The 17,622-nt window shown below is 53.6% G+C and overlaps 1 protein-coding gene and 1 long non-coding RNA gene across 2 annotated transcripts in view; one reads left to right on the top strand and one right to left on the bottom strand.

Annotated features, from left to right (window-relative positions):
* Positions 1-17,622, top strand: part of LOC142823076 (maestro heat-like repeat family member 5) — a 160,350-nt gene that overhangs the window by 48,967 nt on the left and 93,761 nt on the right. The gene's annotated exons all lie outside the window — the stretch shown is intronic.
* On the bottom strand, positions 10,246-17,388 carry LOC142823116 (uncharacterized). Its single transcript, XR_012898441.1, has 4 exons — positions 16,981-17,388; positions 14,775-14,929; positions 13,905-14,017; positions 10,246-12,627 (listed from the first exon to the last, which is right to left on the bottom strand). It is a non-coding gene; the product is annotated as an uncharacterized LOC142823116 (long non-coding RNA).

Below are 17,622 nucleotides of genomic sequence, written 5' to 3'. Positions count from 1 at the left end.
AGACCGTGTCCACGCTGCTCCCTGGCACACTCCCGGGGGATTCCCTGGGAAATTTCCCGGCTCTCTGACTGGCCAGGTCCTGGCCCAAACTAGGATTGTGTGCAATGGGGGTAGGGGCGTCCCAAGAGTGCCAAGTTCACTTCCCAGCAGCCTGTGGGGCAGAGCTAGAGCCGTTCCACCCTCACTTCTCCCTGCCCCTCAGGGTGGCTCTGATCTGCCCCCTCCGAGAGTGCCCATGTCGGGGCAGGACAACTCCTGTCCCATCCCGGCCGAGTCAGGCGAGCAGCTGGTGCCCCAGACCTCTCGCCACGTGGGGAGCTCAGACTCCCCTCGCCATTCCTCCATCCCCTCCTCTCCCCCCGTTGCACGTCTCCTGGCTGTGAAATGGGTGGGGCCCTAGTCAGGTTCCCAGGGACCTTTACCCCCCGCAGAGCAGGGGTGGGGAACCTTTGCTGGGTTGGGGCCACTGACCCACAGAGAAATCCATGGGGGGCTGCACACAAGTGAGAAATAGCCCCCCTCCCCTCCCTAGCGTGGGCCCCCAACGCAGGGTGGAGCCCCGACCTTCAGGGGCCGGATCCCCGCCAGCCGGGGCTGCATCCAGCCCCCGCGCCTGAGGTTCCCCACCCCCGCCGTAGGGATCTGCACTGGATGGGAGTCTCCCTGGGAAGGGCCTGGCCAGGCCTCCGACGCCCAGGGCAGGGCTGCGAGGCGCCGGGTTCGCGGTGGCTTCTCTGCCCGGCGTCCTGGCTGAAGGGCACCGAGCTCGTCTTCTGGGAGAAGCGGCGCAACGGGGAGGCCCCTTCATCTGATCCAGGCTTCAGCAGGTCCCAAGGTGCAGCCCCCGTCTGGCCTCTCTCCCCTGGCCGATCGGTTTCCTCCTCCGCTGCCCTGGTCCCGTGTGTGACCTCGCCTGGTCCTGGCCTCTGGGCTGGTTCTTCAGCCTTCAGTCTGTGCCACGACACGCCCCGTCCCTGGGCTGGAATCGTCACCATCCGGCCCCTGGGTCCAACTCGCGCCTGGTGCCGAGGGGACGGCAGCTTCTCTGGCCACAAAGCCTGCAGGCTCCCAGCTTCCCTCTGGCAGAGCCCGGCATAGGGCAGGGCAGCCTAGTGGGTGGAGTCCGTAACCGCAGTGTGGCCTGATGGCCAGTGTCAGTACCTTGCCCCTTTTCTTAGGGCAGTGTGGCCCAATGGCCAGTGTCAGTACCTTGCCCCTTTCCTCTGGGCAGTGTGGCCCAATGGCCAGTGTCAGTACCTTGCCCCTTTCCTCTGGGCAGTGTGGCCCAATGGCCAGTGTCAGTACCTTGCCCCTTTCCTCTGGGCAGTGTGGCCCAATGGCCAGTGTCAGTACCTTGCCCCTTTTCTAAGGGCAGTATGGCCCAATGGCCAGTGTCAGTACCTTGCCCCTTTTCTAAGGGCAGTGTGGCCCAATGGCCGGTCAGTACCTTGCCCCTTTCCTCTGGGCAGTGTGGCCCAATGGCCAGTGTCAGTACCTTGCCCCTTTTCTAAGGGCAGTATGGCCCAATGGCCAGTGTCAGTACCTTGCCCCTTTTCTAAGGGCAGTGTGGCCCAATGGCCAGTGTCAGTACCTTGCCCCTTTTCTAAGGGCAGTATGGCCCAATGGCCAGTGTCAGTACCTTGCCCCTTTTCTAAGGGCAGTATGGCCCAATGGCCAGTCAGTACCTTGCCCCTTTTCTAAGGGCAGTGTGGCCCAATGGCCAGTCAGTACCTTGCCCCTTTTCTAAGGGCAGTGTGGCCCAATGGTCAGTGTTTTGCCCCTTTAGTCAGGCAGTTCAGCCTAACGGCTGTAGTCCGTAAGCTGGCCTTGACTCACGAGGCTGTGCAGGTCCCTGTCCAGAGACAGGAGATGGGTGGATGGTTCTGTCCTCAGCGGCGGGGGGGGGGAAGCCCCTCCCTCTCCCCGGTGCCCGGCCGCGGCTGCGGCTCCACTCCCAGCGTGTGCAGGAAAAGCGAGGTGCTGATATCGCAGGCGGCTCCCTCCCCAGCTGTCGTCACCTGCCCTGGGGCAGCCCCTGCCGAGCTGCAGGCACCTGGGGCCAGGGTCAGACCAGGGGAGCTGGCGTGTCCCCGTGGCCGGGCTCCTCCTGTCCCAAGAGAGCAAGGGCCTGTCAGACGCGGTGCCTGGGAACCAGGGGGCAGGGGGAGCTGGGCCCTGGGATGGGCGTAGCACCTCTCTAGTGCCCCCCAGGGCCAGACCCCTCCCGGGCTATCAGTGCAGGAGCTGGTGATGCCCCTCTCCCCCGAGCTGTTCCCCTGCAGCGTCCAGCTGCCCTAGGGCCCTGGCTGGGGCTGGGTTCCCAGCGGGCTGCATCCCGGGCCTCACAAAGAGCAGGTGCCTTGGGGCCTGGGGAGGGGCTGGTCCTACATGGAGTGTGGGGGAGGGGAGAGAGACAGACTCACCCTCCCGTGGGGCTGGTCCCAGAGGGTCTGGTGTGTAGCAACCAGGCTCCCATTCCCGGGAGGGGGCGGGATCGGGGGGCGACACTTCAGCAGGGCCCCCGGCCTGGCGTCTGTCGGTGTCAGTGCTTGGGGGCCCGTTGCCCAGCGGGGTCCCTTACCTCTGGTGCAGCAGCAGTGGGCACAGGGGTCAGGACCCTCCCTGGCCAGCCAGCCGGTGTCCTCGGCTGGGCCCCTGAGGGACAGTCCCAGCTGGGCCCCAAGCTCCCTCGTGGGGGCTGTGCTGAGCTGGGATGGAAGGGAGGAGACGGGGCCCATCAGTGTCCTGCAGCCGGCTAGGGATGGCAGGGGTCCGGTTTTCTACTGGAGAGTCTGGTTTTTGGCAGTCCTGCTGCCAGCTCCCAACCCCCCTGGGCCAGGCGCCTCCCTCCCCACATCCCTCCGCTGAAGCCACTGGGGAGAGGAGCTAACGAGACCCCCAGCTCCTGGGGCAAAGAGCGGTGGGCAAGACCCTCCATGGGGACTTGCACCCCCAGATGCTCCAGGGGGACAAGGAGGGACCCAGGTTGGGGCAGGAGTCTGGCTGGAGCATGGGCCCCTAACATCCCAGGGTCTCCCCTAAACTGGGCCTAAGTCTGGTTCAGGCCTGGGGTTGCCAGATGGTCTCAACAAAACTACTGGACACACTTGACATGACATCACAATCGACATTCCGTCTCCCCAGGGAAATCCCGGCTATTCCCATTGTCTCATTTCTATTGTCTCCATTTCTTTCCCACACAGAAACCTCAGATTCTGGCCTGTGTGATTCCAAACTGGACACCGGACACCTTGCTCAGGCCCGGCTCTGACTCGGCCCTCCCCAGGGGTTGCTGCCAGCCCGCAGCTCTACCCCTGCCGGCCCTGCGGCCTGTGGGAGCCGCCTGCCCACCCCAGGGTCTGGGGCTGGCTCAGAGGTCACTCACCTCCCATGCGGGAAAAGGGGGGGGGGTTACAACCGGCTCTGTTGTTCCCTGGGCCTTGGCTCTCCCCTAGGACACCGTGGGCACGATGCAGGAGCTGACGTGCTGTGGGGGAGAGTGGTAGAGCCGGGTCAATAGACCAGTGCCCAGGCTGTGCTAACAGCCCCCCCGCTCCCGCCGGGTGTATGGGATTTGAGGGTCCCTATCCCAAAGCCAGCCAGGCCCTGACTTCAATTTCCATCCCCTTCCCCTGTCCCGGATGGAGAAAAGGCCCAACACAGCCCTGTCCTGCCAGCCCTGCCCCAGGGTCCCCATGCCCCCCCAGCGCTATGGGAAAACTGCTCTCCCTCCCCCCCGGCCCCGCTCATGCTCACCTACCGGCTCTCCTGGCACCTGTGTGGGGCTGTGCCCGCAGGTCCCCCTCCAGGGCCAGCTGGAGGCCCGGACCCCGGCCGTGCAGAGCCTGCAAAGGAAGGGTGGGGGGGGTCACACCCGGGAAACCTCCTCCCTGTCCGTGGCCCCCGGCTCAGCCAATCAGCAGCGAGATTGGGAGAGGGGGGCGGGCGAGAGGTCTCCGGGGACGTCCCAAGGGCTGGCCCAGGTCACCCCCAGCAGGGTCGGTCTCAGAGCGATTCCAGCCCCGCCTCTTTGGGGGGCTCCCACACAGCCAGAAAGGGCTGGGGGGTGTCTCTGAGGCTGCCCTGCCGTGCAGCTGTCAGGGGATCTCCATGAGCTCAGCCCTTCCCTAGCCCCTCCCCTCCATAGGCCTTTGTGGTGTCATTGCCCCCCCAACCCCAGTCAGGCTGATGTCCTGCCCCCAAGCACCCCCTTAGGACACACAGAGGCCTTCCAACCGGCCACAGCCCAGCCACCACTAATGGGCACCAGCCATCAGGGATCATTGGGTCCAGCCCCCTACCCTTCCGGCAGGACCAAGCACCGTTAGAGCATCCCTGACAGGTGTCTGCTCTGAAATATCTCCCGAGTGTAACCCCCCCTCACAGGAAGTTTTTCCTCATGTCCAGCCTAAACCTCCCTTGCTGCAGTTAAGCCCATTGCTTCTTGTCCTCTCCTCGGAGGCCAAGGAGAACAATTTATCTCCTCCTCCCTATAACCCCATTTTAGGTACTTGAAAAGTGCTCTCGTGTCCCCTCTTAGGTCTTGTGTATACTGCTGTATCCCAGAAACACCCCCCCACACACACACACCCCTGCCCATCCCCACCCCCGCTACATCCAGGGAACACGTTTGCTCAGCTGGAAGTGGAAACCTACTCTTTTGGAAGCCCAGTCTTCCTCCTCCCATCAGGAAGAAGGGAGCTTCCGAAAGAGGGCTTTTTGTGACATTTGGCCCCAGAAATGCCTCTTCAAAAAACAAAACAAAAACAAAACCCTGCCCTGGAAGAAAGGTATCAAATTACAGTTCACAATTTCCTTTTTTTTCCCCAGAAGTAGAACACACTCTCTTGAAATGCAGTGCCCAGAACTGCACACAAAACTCCAACAGAGGCCTAATCAGCAGCGAGACTCCAACTGAGGATTAATCAGTGCACAGTAGAGCAGAAGAATGACTTCTCGAATCTTGCTCACAACACTCCTGTTAATGCCTCCCAGAATCATGTTGCTTTTCTTGCAACAGCGTCACACTGTTGACTTCTGTTTCGCTTGTGGTCCACTATAACCCCTAGATCCCTTCCTGCAGGACTCCTTCCTAGCCATTCAGCATGTGTGAAATGGGTGGTTCCTTTCTAAGTGGAGCGCTTTGCATTTCTCCTCATTAAACTTCATCCTGTTTACCTCAGCCCATGTCCTCCAAAGCACTTGTCACCCCTCCCAGCTTGGGGTCATCTGCAAACTTAATAAGCGCCCTCTGTATGCCCTTAGCTAAATGGCTGATGAAGATTGGGAAGAGTCCCAAAACAGACCCCTGTGGAACCCCAGGTGTTAGGCACTTCCCGCATGGCTGGGAACTGTTAATAATGACTCCCCGAGATCGGTTTGAAAGAGAACAAAAGGCTGCAAGTGTCCTCCGTCAGTAACCACCCGCTTTGCCATTCGGGAGCGAGACTCTGGGAGCTAGGAGGTGGGGGGTGGGTCTCAGCACACGTCCAAATGGAGGGCCCAGGTCACCTGCTCCGAGAACTCTGCCAGCTTGAGTTCTGTGTGAGGCTTCCCACTGTCCCAACTCCCCAACACCTCCTCCTGCTTGGTGGGGCAGGGAAAGGGGAAAAGACGCAGGAGAAGGCGAGACAGAGAGAGGGAAGGGGGCAAAGGGGAACCAGATTCCAAACCTTTCCGAGGCTCCTACCTTGTCACCGGGGCCGACAGGACCAGCCGCAGGGAAGGAGAAAATGTCGATGAGGCTCCTGCCCCCGCCCCTCAGTCCCTCTTCTCCATCCGGCCCCTGCAGAGACCCTGAGAAGGGGCCGTGCTGCTGCCAAGCCGCAGGAAACTCGGAGTTTGCCCCAGCCTTGCACCTCTGTTCTGAGTGCTTGTTGCCAGAGACTCTTTGTGAGGTCATCACTGTCCCCCAATAGGCTGTGGTCATACAATAGGCCCTTTGTGATGTCACTGCCACCCCCCCCTCCACCCATCCTCTGCTAAGCTGGTGTCCTGGCCCTGGCCAGCACCTCTGGATGTTTCAGGGGTTCCCCTGGAGCCCCACTGAATGGCAGCTGGGTCTGGAGCCGAGTGGGCTGGGCAGTGACACCCCAGAGGCTGCTCCCCATCCAGCTTCTCAGTCGTTAGCAAAGTGTAAGGACGGGGAGAGGGGCCCATTAGAGCATCAGATCTGCCCCCTGCACATCCTAGCCCCCTGTATCTCCTCACAGTTGCTATGTTCTGACCCCCGCACACACGAGAAAGGCAGCTCATCTGCATTGGAGACACCAAACAAGGGGGCATCCCTCGCTGGATTTGGCTGTTTGTGCCAATGGTGCATCAGCCTCCCCGGGAAATATTTGGGCCTCCTTTCTCCCATGGGCTTGCCTGTTTGCCCCTTCCAGCCACCAGCCTTGTTCTGCCTTTTCTGCAACATCAACCAGGCCTTTCATCCATGATAGTTTTGCTCCCGGAAACATTTGGCCACGTCCGTGAAGTCCCCTCTCAGCGTCCTTTGGCAGACACTAAACAGGTGTTTTTCTTCAGCCCTCAGAACATGGGGCTCTTTGCTGCCCCAGCTTCTATTTTCCAACATCTGTTTCCTGGAGGCAGCCACAGCCTCCAATCTCCATCTCCCAGATTCTGTGTCCCTTCCCAACCCTGCTTACCCCTTTGCCTATGTGCCTAATGACGGCTAAAGCTGCATTCCCCACAGCAGCGTCCTGTGGCTGCCCGTTGAGCATCTTGTCCTACGTGTCCCCGAAATCGTTCTCACGGTTCCTGCCTGTCAGGGACAGCACCTCACTCTAGGGGTGGGGCCTGCCTGCTCTGGGATGGGACAGGGCCTTGCCTTTGGCTCTGGGAAAACCTGGTTTTCTGGCCTGGGTCCAGCTTCCCAAGGGATCCAGATGGCTCCATAGCACTGCCCCGGACTCCGCCTGATTTGACCCTACTCGGTTTTGGTCCCTGCCCATGTTGGCGGGACTGGTTGGCCCTGAGGGACTCATCCGACGTCACACAGTGAGGCAGTAGAAGAGCCGGGTATCCCAAATCTCAGCCTGGTACCTTAAGCACCTTGCATGGAGAATTGAAATGCAGCAGCTAGTGCAACAATGGCAGGCACCAAGCACTCGCAGACAGGGCCCCTGTGTCCCTCCAATGCAGATGCCAGCTCATTTAGCCTCTCCTCGTGCTTTGCATGGAACAAAAGGGGAACCAGGCGGCAGCCCACCCTACAGGCATTGCCAGCCTGTGCTCAGGGGCCTTGTCTTTGACCCCCAGAAGGCCCCCCAAGGGAAGCCAGTCTTGCTAGAGCAGACCTGGGTAAAAAATGGCCCGAGGGCCGAATCCGGCCTGCCAAGCCACCAGATCCGACCTGCGGAGGCAGCAGGGAGCCCCAAGCAGGTCCCCAGCTCACCACACAACCCTGCCCACCATGCAGCTACAGGGCTCCCTTTGCTTTGAAACTGGAGGGGAGGGGGGATGTTTTAGGAGTTGTCACACCCCTAGCACATTCTCATTAGCTGGTTTTTGGCAGGATCCAGCCAATAGGAGCCGTTTGTTGGACTAACAGGCAGCCAAGGATAATCACACCCCCTCTCTTTGGCTGAGTGGTTCCTGAAGCACATGGCCAAGCAGGCTGGCTGGGAAACATTTCAAGCTCTGCAAACACCAGATCTAAAGGATTGGCCCAGCGTGATCCTGTGGGTACGATTCAAAGTGTAAATTGATTGGGATTTGTGGCGGGTCTTTTGGGACTTGGAGAACCCGTTCGGGGGTAGGCGAGATTGGGTTCTAGAGCCCCTCACCTGTGTGCAGACCCGGGGCTGATCGGGGCACAGGGAGAGCCGGGGTGTCTGAAGGGTTTTGCTCATGAGGCTTCCTGCTGGCCAGACTGGCAGCCGAAGCGTCGGGTGTGACTGGGGTGTGGTCTGTTTGGAAAGGGTCCCTAATCAGGGGCTGTAAGGAGCCCCGAGTTTGAGCAATTGGCCCTGAGTGGATGCCCTCGGCCGTGCCCAGACCTGGCCCGTCTGTCACAGAGGGGGTTAGCAGCTGAGCTGGGGGAGTTAGCGGCTGGGGGGTGAAAAGCTGAGGTGCGGGATTAGAGGTGAGGGGGGTTAGTGAAAGGAGTGGTCAGGGGCTGAGGCGGTGAATGGCTGGATGGGCTTCGTGCCAGAGGAGTTAATGGCTAAGGAAGGGGGATACGCGCCAGGAGGGTTAATAGCTGAGGTAAGGGGCTTAGTGGCTGGAGCAGTTAATGGCTGGGGAGGGGGGGGAGAGTTCAGGGCCACGGGGCTTAGCTCCCAGGGGTGGGGATACTAATGGCTGAGATGGGGAGTTACAGGCCAGGAGTGGTTTAGTGGCTGGGTGACGTTCATGGCTGGGGGAGTTAATGGCGGGGGATAGGGAGTTAGTGGGGGGGGGCATTAATGTCTGGGTGGGGTTCATGGCCGGGGGGTTAATGGCGGAGGATAGGGAGTTAGTGGGGGGGCATTAATGTCTGGGTGGGGTTCATGGCCAGGGGGAGTTAAAGGTGGAGGATAGGGAGTTAGTGGGGGGGCATTAATGGCTGGGTGGGGTTCATAGCCGGGGGGTTAATGGCAGAGGATAGGGAGTTAGTGGGGGGGTATTAATGAGTGGGTGGGGTTCATGGCCGGGGGGTTAATGGCGGAGGATAGGGAGTTAGTGGGGGGGAGCAATGAATGGCTGGGTGGGGTTCATGGCCGGGGGGTTCATGGCTGATTTGGGGGAGTGATGGGACAGTGGTGTTAGCTGCTGGAGGTCGGGGGGTTATTGTCTAAGTTGGGGAAGGGGGTTACAGGCCAGGAAGGTTAGTGGTTGAGGTGGGGGGTTTGAGTGCAGGGAGGGTTGATAACTGGGTTGGGGGGTGGTAGCAGAGGGGGAGCTAAAGGCTGAGGTGGGCGGTAGCAGCCTGGGCGGTGAGTGGCTGAGGTTTGTGTGTGGAGAATGCTTCAGGCCCGGAGGGTTAACAGCTGAGGGGGGGGGGAGGGGGGGTTAGTGCCTGGGGCAGTTAATAATTGTTGAGGGGTTCGTGGCTGAGGTGGGGGAGTTAGTGGCTGGGGCAGTTAATAGCCAGGGGAGTTAAAGGCTGAGGAAGGAGGTTACAGGCTAGAAGGATTAATGTCTGAGGTGGGGGTTTAGTGACTGGAGAGGTAAATGGCTGAGATGAGGGGTTAGTGGCTAGGGAAGTTGATGGCTGGGTGGGGTTCATGGCTGGGGAGTTAATGGCTGAGAAGAGGGAGTTAGTGGAGGGGCAATTATGGATTCGGCATATTGGGGTGACGTGTACGTCGGACTGCCACTTCAACCAAATGGGCAAGTGTGTGTGTGTGTGTTAAATTGGATTAAGAATGAGGCTGCTAAATTGGGTTAAGGATTAGATGTAGATTGTTAATTATTCCATTTAAATATTGATTTTAATGCCTTTTAATGCTTGTGATGCCTTTTAATATCTTTTAATTTTGTTTTAATTGCTTAGTACTAAATACACACATATATACATATAGTGCTTTGTAAACTGTTCCTGAATTGTGTGCAATAAAACTTGTTAAAGGGATGTTTAAGATACTGTGAAAGACATTTTGTTCTGTGAATGCTGAACTAAATGGCTGCGTCTAGACTGGCAAGCTGTCTACACTGGCCACTTGAATTTGTGCAAGAACACTAACGATCTAATGTAAGATTGTCAGTGTTCTTGCGCAAATACTATGCTGCTCCCGTTTGGGAAAAAGCCCTCTTGCGCAAATGTATTTGTGCAAGAGGGCCAGTGTAGACAGCTAAAAAGTGTTTTGCGCAAAAAAGCCACGATGGTGAAAATGGTGATCGGGGCTTTCTTGCACAAAACCGCGTCTAGATTGGCACGGACGCTTTTCCGCAAAAAGTGCTTTTGTGGAAAAGCATCCATGCCAATCTAGACGCTCTTTTCCGCAAATGCTTTTAATGGAAAAACTTTTCCGTTAAAAGCATTTCCGGAAAATCATGCCAGTCCAGACGTAGCCAATGGGTAGTGTGATACGGCTTGATTAACCGGATCACAGTGCCCTGTTGTGACAGTGGGAGAGTTGGGAGGCCCTAGGAAGGGAAGCGGGAGGGATGGGAGGCCCTAGGGAGGGTAGGAGCAGATTTAGGAGGAATCTGGTGCCTGCCTCTTCCCCCACGCCCTTCCTGCTCAGCAGGCGTTTGGAGCACACAGGTGTTATCTGCTTAAACGAAGCACACGAGATCTTTTATAGGGGAAAAGGCAGTACGCTGCATTTATTGAGAATACAGCAGTTGCATATGCTTTTCAATCACTCACACACACATCATATCATGCATACACAGTCCCGCCAGACAATGTCATAGTTACCAGTCCAGACTCTGTATCCATCTAGTGGCCAGTTAGATCGATCACAGAGGGAGAGCGGGGTCTTTCTCGGTCGCGATCCGATACTCTTCTGGAATTGGTGGCAAGACAAACCCAAAGTTCCATAGCAAAGCACCCTGCTTTTTATAATCCTTTTCTCTGTTGACATCCATGGATTCCGCTGTCAGCTTGTGACCGGAACGTTATCTTTTTGATGTGAGTGTTCCCAAAACATTTTCCAAGGCTCATCCTGTAATCAATCGTCTTTCTGGGATGCTCACTTCGCTTTAAGGCCGTCAATCTGCCAATATCCAATCATCTTGTGAGTAGGGGTACGCATTGATGTTATAGATAGCTTCTCTGACGCCAGGTCGTCTAGTTTTCACCCACGCTCAACCTTCTTCTTTGGCCATCTGGTTTTGAGCAATAACTTTTGTATCTTATCTCGACACATTCATAACCCTCTCACACACGGTTACAAGGACTCTCAAATTTACACAACGACACAACATTAGAAGAGCAAAAGGCATTGTAAATCAAGCAATCTTTAAGGCCTCTCTGCCCTCAATGTTGTCTCAATCTTATTAGCACAGACACAATACCAAAACTATCTTTTCTGCTTAGGCCCATTTACTAAACTCACTCAACTTTAGGGCAAGAAATAAACATATAACTAACAAAAACTTAATTTAATAAAATATTATATATATATATATGTTAATATATACCTTATATTGCTATATTATTAAACTACATTGCTATACTACTAAACCTAAAATACAAATATAAGAAGAATAAAACTTTCAATTCCAACACAGGCTGTGGGGTGCACCCATGGGGCCTGAACTCTACCCACCCCTTCTGACCCCAGACTGGTATCTGTTAGCCAAGACGCATCCCCAGCCTGCGTTGAGGCCCCCACTCCTCCCAGCCCCACCCCACAAGGCACAGCCCCTCACTCTTTGGCCCCAGTGCTAACCCAGGGACCGAGGACGTTCCAGCAAGAGGGGGGCACGGCCAGGCTGACTGACACCAAGGTGGTGCATGGATTTCCCACTGTAGATTTGGGAGGCTCCAGTCCTGATGTGGCTGGGCCTGCGTACCCGGGTGACACCCATGGCATGAGGGCTTGGTGCTTGCCACGTTCTGTGAGCAGGGCCTGCCTCTTGCCCACGACCTGACATTGTTTCACAGCCCCAAAGTTTTGACTGTTTGAGATCAGGCCTCATGCCTCATACTAGGCCTCAGTTGCACGGGCTTGTGTTTCAGGCCCTCTTGTTACTCTGGGATGCCCTGTACCCCCTAATCCTGCTCCGAGCCAGTTTGTGAGCATGGTATTTAAAAAACCCTGGCAGCCCCAGGCTGGGGGCAGGGCTCCCAAACTTGCTGCTGTCGGTGGCACTGAACTGGGTTTGGGGAGCCATGACAGAGCCTAACAGGGAACTGCTTGGAGTCCAGAGCCCATCATAAATCTTAGGCTACATCTCGACGGCAGGCTGCTGTCGGAAGAAGCTTTGCTGGAAGAAATCTTCCGAAAAAACTACTTCCGAAAGAGAACGTCCACACTGCCAAAGCGCATCGAAAAAACAATCTGCTTTTTTCAACAGAGAGCATCCACACCGAAGGGGCACTCTCTCACATGTAAGCTGTGATTGCTTTGGACGGAGTGGCCCCGGGATGTCTGTGCTTTTTCCTCCTCTTTTGAAAGAACTCCCTCTTCCCTGTCCACACGTGCCTTTTCCCGAAAGAGCTCTTTTGGAAAAAGGCTTCTTCCTTGTAGAAAGAGGTTTACCGATGTCGGAAAAAACCCTCTGTTCTTTCAACTTTTTTTTCAAAAGAACGTGATTGCAGTGTGGACATAACAACTCTGCAGTGTAGAGGGAGAGAAAGAATCAGGGGGACAGAGCAGTGCATGAAAACACACAGCCAGAGCAGTGAATTGACCCTCAGGGGGCGGTGTCAGCATCAGCGGCATCCCTGTCTTGTGTAAACGGGCCCCCGGCTCCGCCAACGAGGCCACACCAATTGACGCCAGGGAAGACTCTGGCTCCAGGTGTGCCATACTCTAGAACAAAGTTTACGTTGCCCGTTTGGACCAGGATGGCAGGCCTCTTCTCGGCCAGTTCTACCGACATCAGAGCCGGGACGGCCTGGCCTAGATGAGGAGGGCGTCTTTCTGGCAAATCCATTTTAATTCCGCGCTGCAGGTGTCCAATGCAATCTGGTTTCTTTTCAACACCCCACAGTCCCTCACGCCGTGGCTCCCTACACCACGGAACCTGCAGGATCAGAGACACAGTCACGGTCCATGTGTTGGATTTTGCAGTGAATTAGATCCATAGCGGCACCATGGGGTGGGAAGCTGAGGCTCTTTTTCTCCTTTGTTTCAAAGGGAAGGCTGGCCTGACTTTTAATAAACTAGGCTGGGCCCTAGGAGATCAGTATCAGATTCTAGGCTCTGACACAGATTTCCCTGCATGGCCTTGGTCAAGTCACTCACACTTAGATCCTCAAAGGTAGCTCAGTGCCAAATACCCATTGATTTCAATGGAGGGCAGGACCCTAATCCCTTCTACTTAAATACTTGAATCTATGGGAACGGGGAGCCTAGATATTGGCCTAAACTAGGGACTTACATCGGTATAGCTGTGTCTCATAGGGATGTGAACAATACACACACACACACCCAGAGCTGTCGCAATCATGATAGAACTCCTGGTGTAGTCAGCGCTAGGTTGAGAAAACAATTCTTTCAATTTGCTGACCACCTGTCTGGGAGGTAGATTAACTATGCCAATGGGAGAACCCCTCCTGTCGGCCTAGGTAGTGACAATCCTGAAGTGAAGTAACCATGCCGTTGTAGTGTTTTCAGTGTAGATGTACCCACAGGAATAAAAGTGCATATATTGGCACAGCTATTTCTGTATGGGAATGAGCTGGACTGGATTAAGGCCCCTATTATATCAGTGTACCTGTGTCAGAGTACATTTTATGGTGTAGTTATATCAGTCAACATTCATCCCTCCTAATAACTGTTGTGGTTTTTACTTATACAATTTTCAAGTGCATGCCAGGCCTCGTTAGCTGCCCACAGACACCCATGCTTGGTCACTTGGGAAGGGACATCTTTCAGGTCCAGATGACCATGGATTTAATTTAAAGTCCAAGAATCCACAAGTGTGGCTCAAACCAAACTGTTTTGAAATAGACGGACCTTTGGTCTGATCCAGTAGAACCATTCTTATTATGGGAGCATCCTAGCTTGCCTTTAGAAACACAATATTTCTACCTCTCTTGCTGGGTGAAAACATGACCCCAAAACTAGAAGGCCCAAGACAAAGAATGTGAAATGCATTAAAAAAAAAACCCCTCATGATTTTAAAGCAAATCTCACCGTTTTGGGGCCTGACTCGTGGGATTTGAATGTTTGGGTTTTTCCACACTGTCATAAACTCAAAGGAGATGAAATATGCCACGTTATGTGGCTTCTGAATCCACAAATGAGGCAATAAGATTGTTTTGCAAACATACATGGTACAAACATTAGGAAACTCACAGGTCTTCATTGGCGAGGGAACCGTCTACCCAACTCCAAGACCTCTCGGGAGATTTCAAGTTTAATCCAATCCAAATAGAGTTTTGCTCGTTTATCATAGTCTGTATGTAATCCTGGGAAGTGTGGGACAGAGGCGCCTGAGTGAGTAAATGGTGCTGACTCTCTGAAGTCTGCGTCAGTGTTGACAGCATCTTATTCAATGCCACAGTGGGGAAAATCACAGAGGCAATAAAGAAAAACAACACAACATACTGCAAGGGTGGCCAGATGCCCAGTTTTCTATAGGAAAGTCCTGTCAAAAAGGGGACCCGACAGTGTCCAGTCAAATCTACTGACCGGACATGCAATGTCCGGTTACTGCAAACAGGGGAGGCATTGGGTCATCCACCCCATATCAGTTTTACTATGTGGGGCTGCCTCCTATCTTCCTGGGATGGTTGCAGCTCCCAGCCCTGGCTCCACAGACAAGTCTTCCTGGCCCAATTGTGGAGGAGTGGGAGGGAGAAAAGAAGCCAGCAATGGGGAAAGAGGAGTGGATGGGGGGGCGGGGCCTCAGGGGCAGAGGCGGGACAGAGTCTGAGGAGAAAAGGCGGAGCAGGGGTAGAGCCTATGGGAAGAGGTGGGGTAGGGGCGGAGCTTCGGGGAAAATGACGGGCAGGGGAGGTTCCAGCATGCCTGCTGGAGTGTCAGGTTTTTAAATATTACCTTGTTGACAACCCTATGTATGGCACCTGAGATCTTAGCAATCCAAGCTGTTGACCTTCAAACAAAATACTTGCTGGCTTACGGGTGGGGTTGGAACTACATTTACACACATTAGTGGTTTATCCCCGAGCCAGTGCTCTGACCTCTACCAAGAAAGAACTTTACCATCTCCTCCTGGTCCTGGGTCACCAGTAAATGGGAGCTCTTCGTTATGCAGTCGGCCTGGCTGCTTTTCCACATTTTCATTTCTTTAGACACCCAATAACATTTCCTCTTGTACGGCAGCCAGTCCCGGGGGCAAAGCACGCACGAGGAGCCCTCTGGAGGGGGAATTGGATAGTGCAGTCGTTAGTGCATTAGTTGTATTTCTGTCGCACCTACTCTAGGGCTACGTCTAGACTGCAGGCTCCTTTCAGAAGAAGCTTTTCCGGAGGAGATCTTCTGGAAAAGCTTATTTTGAAAGAGAGCGTCCACACAGCAAAACCACAATGAAAAAGCGGTGTGCTTTTTTGAAAGAGAGTGTCCACATTGATTGGCTGCTCTCTTGCATTTCAGCTGAGATTAGTGTGGATGGAATGGCCATCAGGGCACCCGTGTTTTTTTCTGGAGGTCTCTTCTTTCAGAAGAACTCCCTCTCCTGCGTCCACACACACCTTTTTCTGAAAAAGGCTTCTTCCTCATAGAATGAGGTTTACTGATTTCAGGAAAACCGCTCCGCTCTTTCGACTTTCTGTCGAAAGAACTCAATGGTACTGTGGACGCAAGTATTGTTTTTCCAGAAAAATGGCTGGGCAAAGGCGGACTCTTGGGGAAATGGGTGGAGTTGGGGGTGGGACTTCGGGACAGAGTGGGGCGGAGCTCCCTCTGAGAAAACTAGACATTGGTACCAATGATGCTAGGCATTGTATTCAAACATAGCAAGGTAGGGGGAGCATCAGCAGATTTTTGGGGGAGGGGTGAGGCCAGATCTGGATTAGCAAGGAGCCGTGAGTCAGAATTGAGAGGCACTATAAAAATTAATGTGGGAGAGGAGTCCAGGCCTGGCAGTTTTCTATTTTAAAATACAATTTTGTGGGAATTAAAAACATTTTACAGGCGTGTGTCAGGGGAAAAGCCAAACCATTTTCTTTTGTCTTCATCAGTTTGATTAATTTTGTTTTGACATCTAGCTTACGTTAAAAGATTCTTTTTCTGATACCATGTGATTTAGCCTTTTTTGTTATCTTACACTGTGGCTACATCTACACTGAGGGTTTTTTGTGGAAGAGGAAATGCAAATGGAGCACTCATTTGCATATCTCGTGCTCTCATTTGCATATCTTCTTCTGATCATTTTTGCGGAAGAGGTTTTTGCGATAAAAAGCCCTGTTTAGACGGGGCCATTTGCCGGGGGAAAAAACCCTTTTGTGCAAGATCCCTTATTCCTCAAAAAATGAGGTTTACAGGCTCTTGCGCAAAGGGTTTGATGCTATCAAACCAACATATTTAGAGCCTCCGCGGATACAAAATGTGCACCTGCATTTTTATGCACAAAAATGAGTCGTGGATAGCCACACTGACCACTGCAAGTAAGAATACCTGGGGATATAAAGCAGATATCTGCAAATTTGCAGGGTTATAGTTACAAAGTTTGTAACCACAGCCACATCCCCAAAAATGAACCGCAGATATCCACATCTGTGCATGCAGATAGATACGGATGGAAAGCAGATATCTGTGGATTTGCAGGGTTCTTAAATATTGCAATGTTCCTGGACCAAAACTGTTTGGAATTTTTTCCCCCCCAAAATGTCAAGAATTCAGCTGTTTGGTCTGAGTTGGATGAACAAAAAAAACCAAAACAAAAAACCCCGCAAACACACATGCACACGCACCAACCAGCCAAACAAACAAAATTCAAACAGTTTGAATTTCCCACAAAACAGAAATTTAATTTCCTGCCATGTTCTAACACCAGCACAGTGGCTTTGGGGCTGGTAGCAAACAGTGTGGAGGAAAGCAGGTTAATTAACAAACCACTGAAGATGCACCTACCCAAAAATGAAAGTCAGCACCTATGATCAAAGCCGGATTAAGGTCTGCATAGGCACTAGTCACGCTCATAATCGTAGGCCTTTTAATTAGATTATAGAGAAACATATAAGGGGAAAATGCCTAATTGCCTATATGCCTGATAATTAATTGTAGGTTATACCCGAATGTTGTTTGTTGACTAAAGAGAGATAATTATGAAGTTGGATGTTGCAGTTTTCCATTTTTATTTTCAAGTCAATTATTCATTTTTGTAGGCCCTACATTTTTGAGGGTCGTAGGCCGTAGGTACTGTGCCTATTGGGCCTAATGGATAATCGGGCCTTGCCTAGGATTTTACCTGCTGAGCTGCACAGATGCCTTTTCAAGCGAGATAGTGTCTCCTGGATGGTGACGCATTTACTTTCATTTCTGGTGCTTTCGGAGACAGCCTGTTCATTCCCCGAGGAACCCTGAAAAACTTTAGCACAAAATCCGTGTGATGGAGTGTTGATGGTTGTGAGTTAGGAACTCAGCCATGGCCAGGAGCAGAGCCAGGCTGGCAGGCCAGTGTCTGGGAGGTCGGCCACAGCTGGGAGCCAAGCCAGGACGGCTGCAGGCGTGACTTGAGTGAACCGTGGGGTTAGCAGTGAGGAGGAGGGCCTGGCCGGGAAGCTGGCTTCAGAAGGGCCTGCATTGACCTTCCCTAGTCCAGCAAACTCCCTCATTCAGGACTGGTCAGGTCCTGAGGATGCCAGACCAGGGAGGTCCAACCTGTACTTGTATAAAAAAACCCACATTGGACATGCAAACTAGCCACCACAAACCCTTAGAACTTCCCCAAATCAAAGTTTTAAGGAACTACAGAAAGGAATGTTGGGGAGCTGCATGTTCCATGCCTAGAACTTTCAATTGTCTACCCCAAATTATGAAGGAGAGTAGGATGGAATTCAGAATTTCTTTTTCATGGCGGTATGATGACGTTTTCATTCTAAAACTGTTC

This window comes from Pelodiscus sinensis, chromosome 32 (assembly GCF_049634645.1).
Source record: "Pelodiscus sinensis isolate JC-2024 chromosome 32, ASM4963464v1, whole genome shotgun sequence".
Classification (NCBI taxonomy): Eukaryota; Metazoa; Chordata; order Testudines; family Trionychidae; genus Pelodiscus; species Pelodiscus sinensis.
Note: the sequence above shows the minus strand (reverse complement) of the source record. Positions and strands in the feature narration are given on the sequence as shown.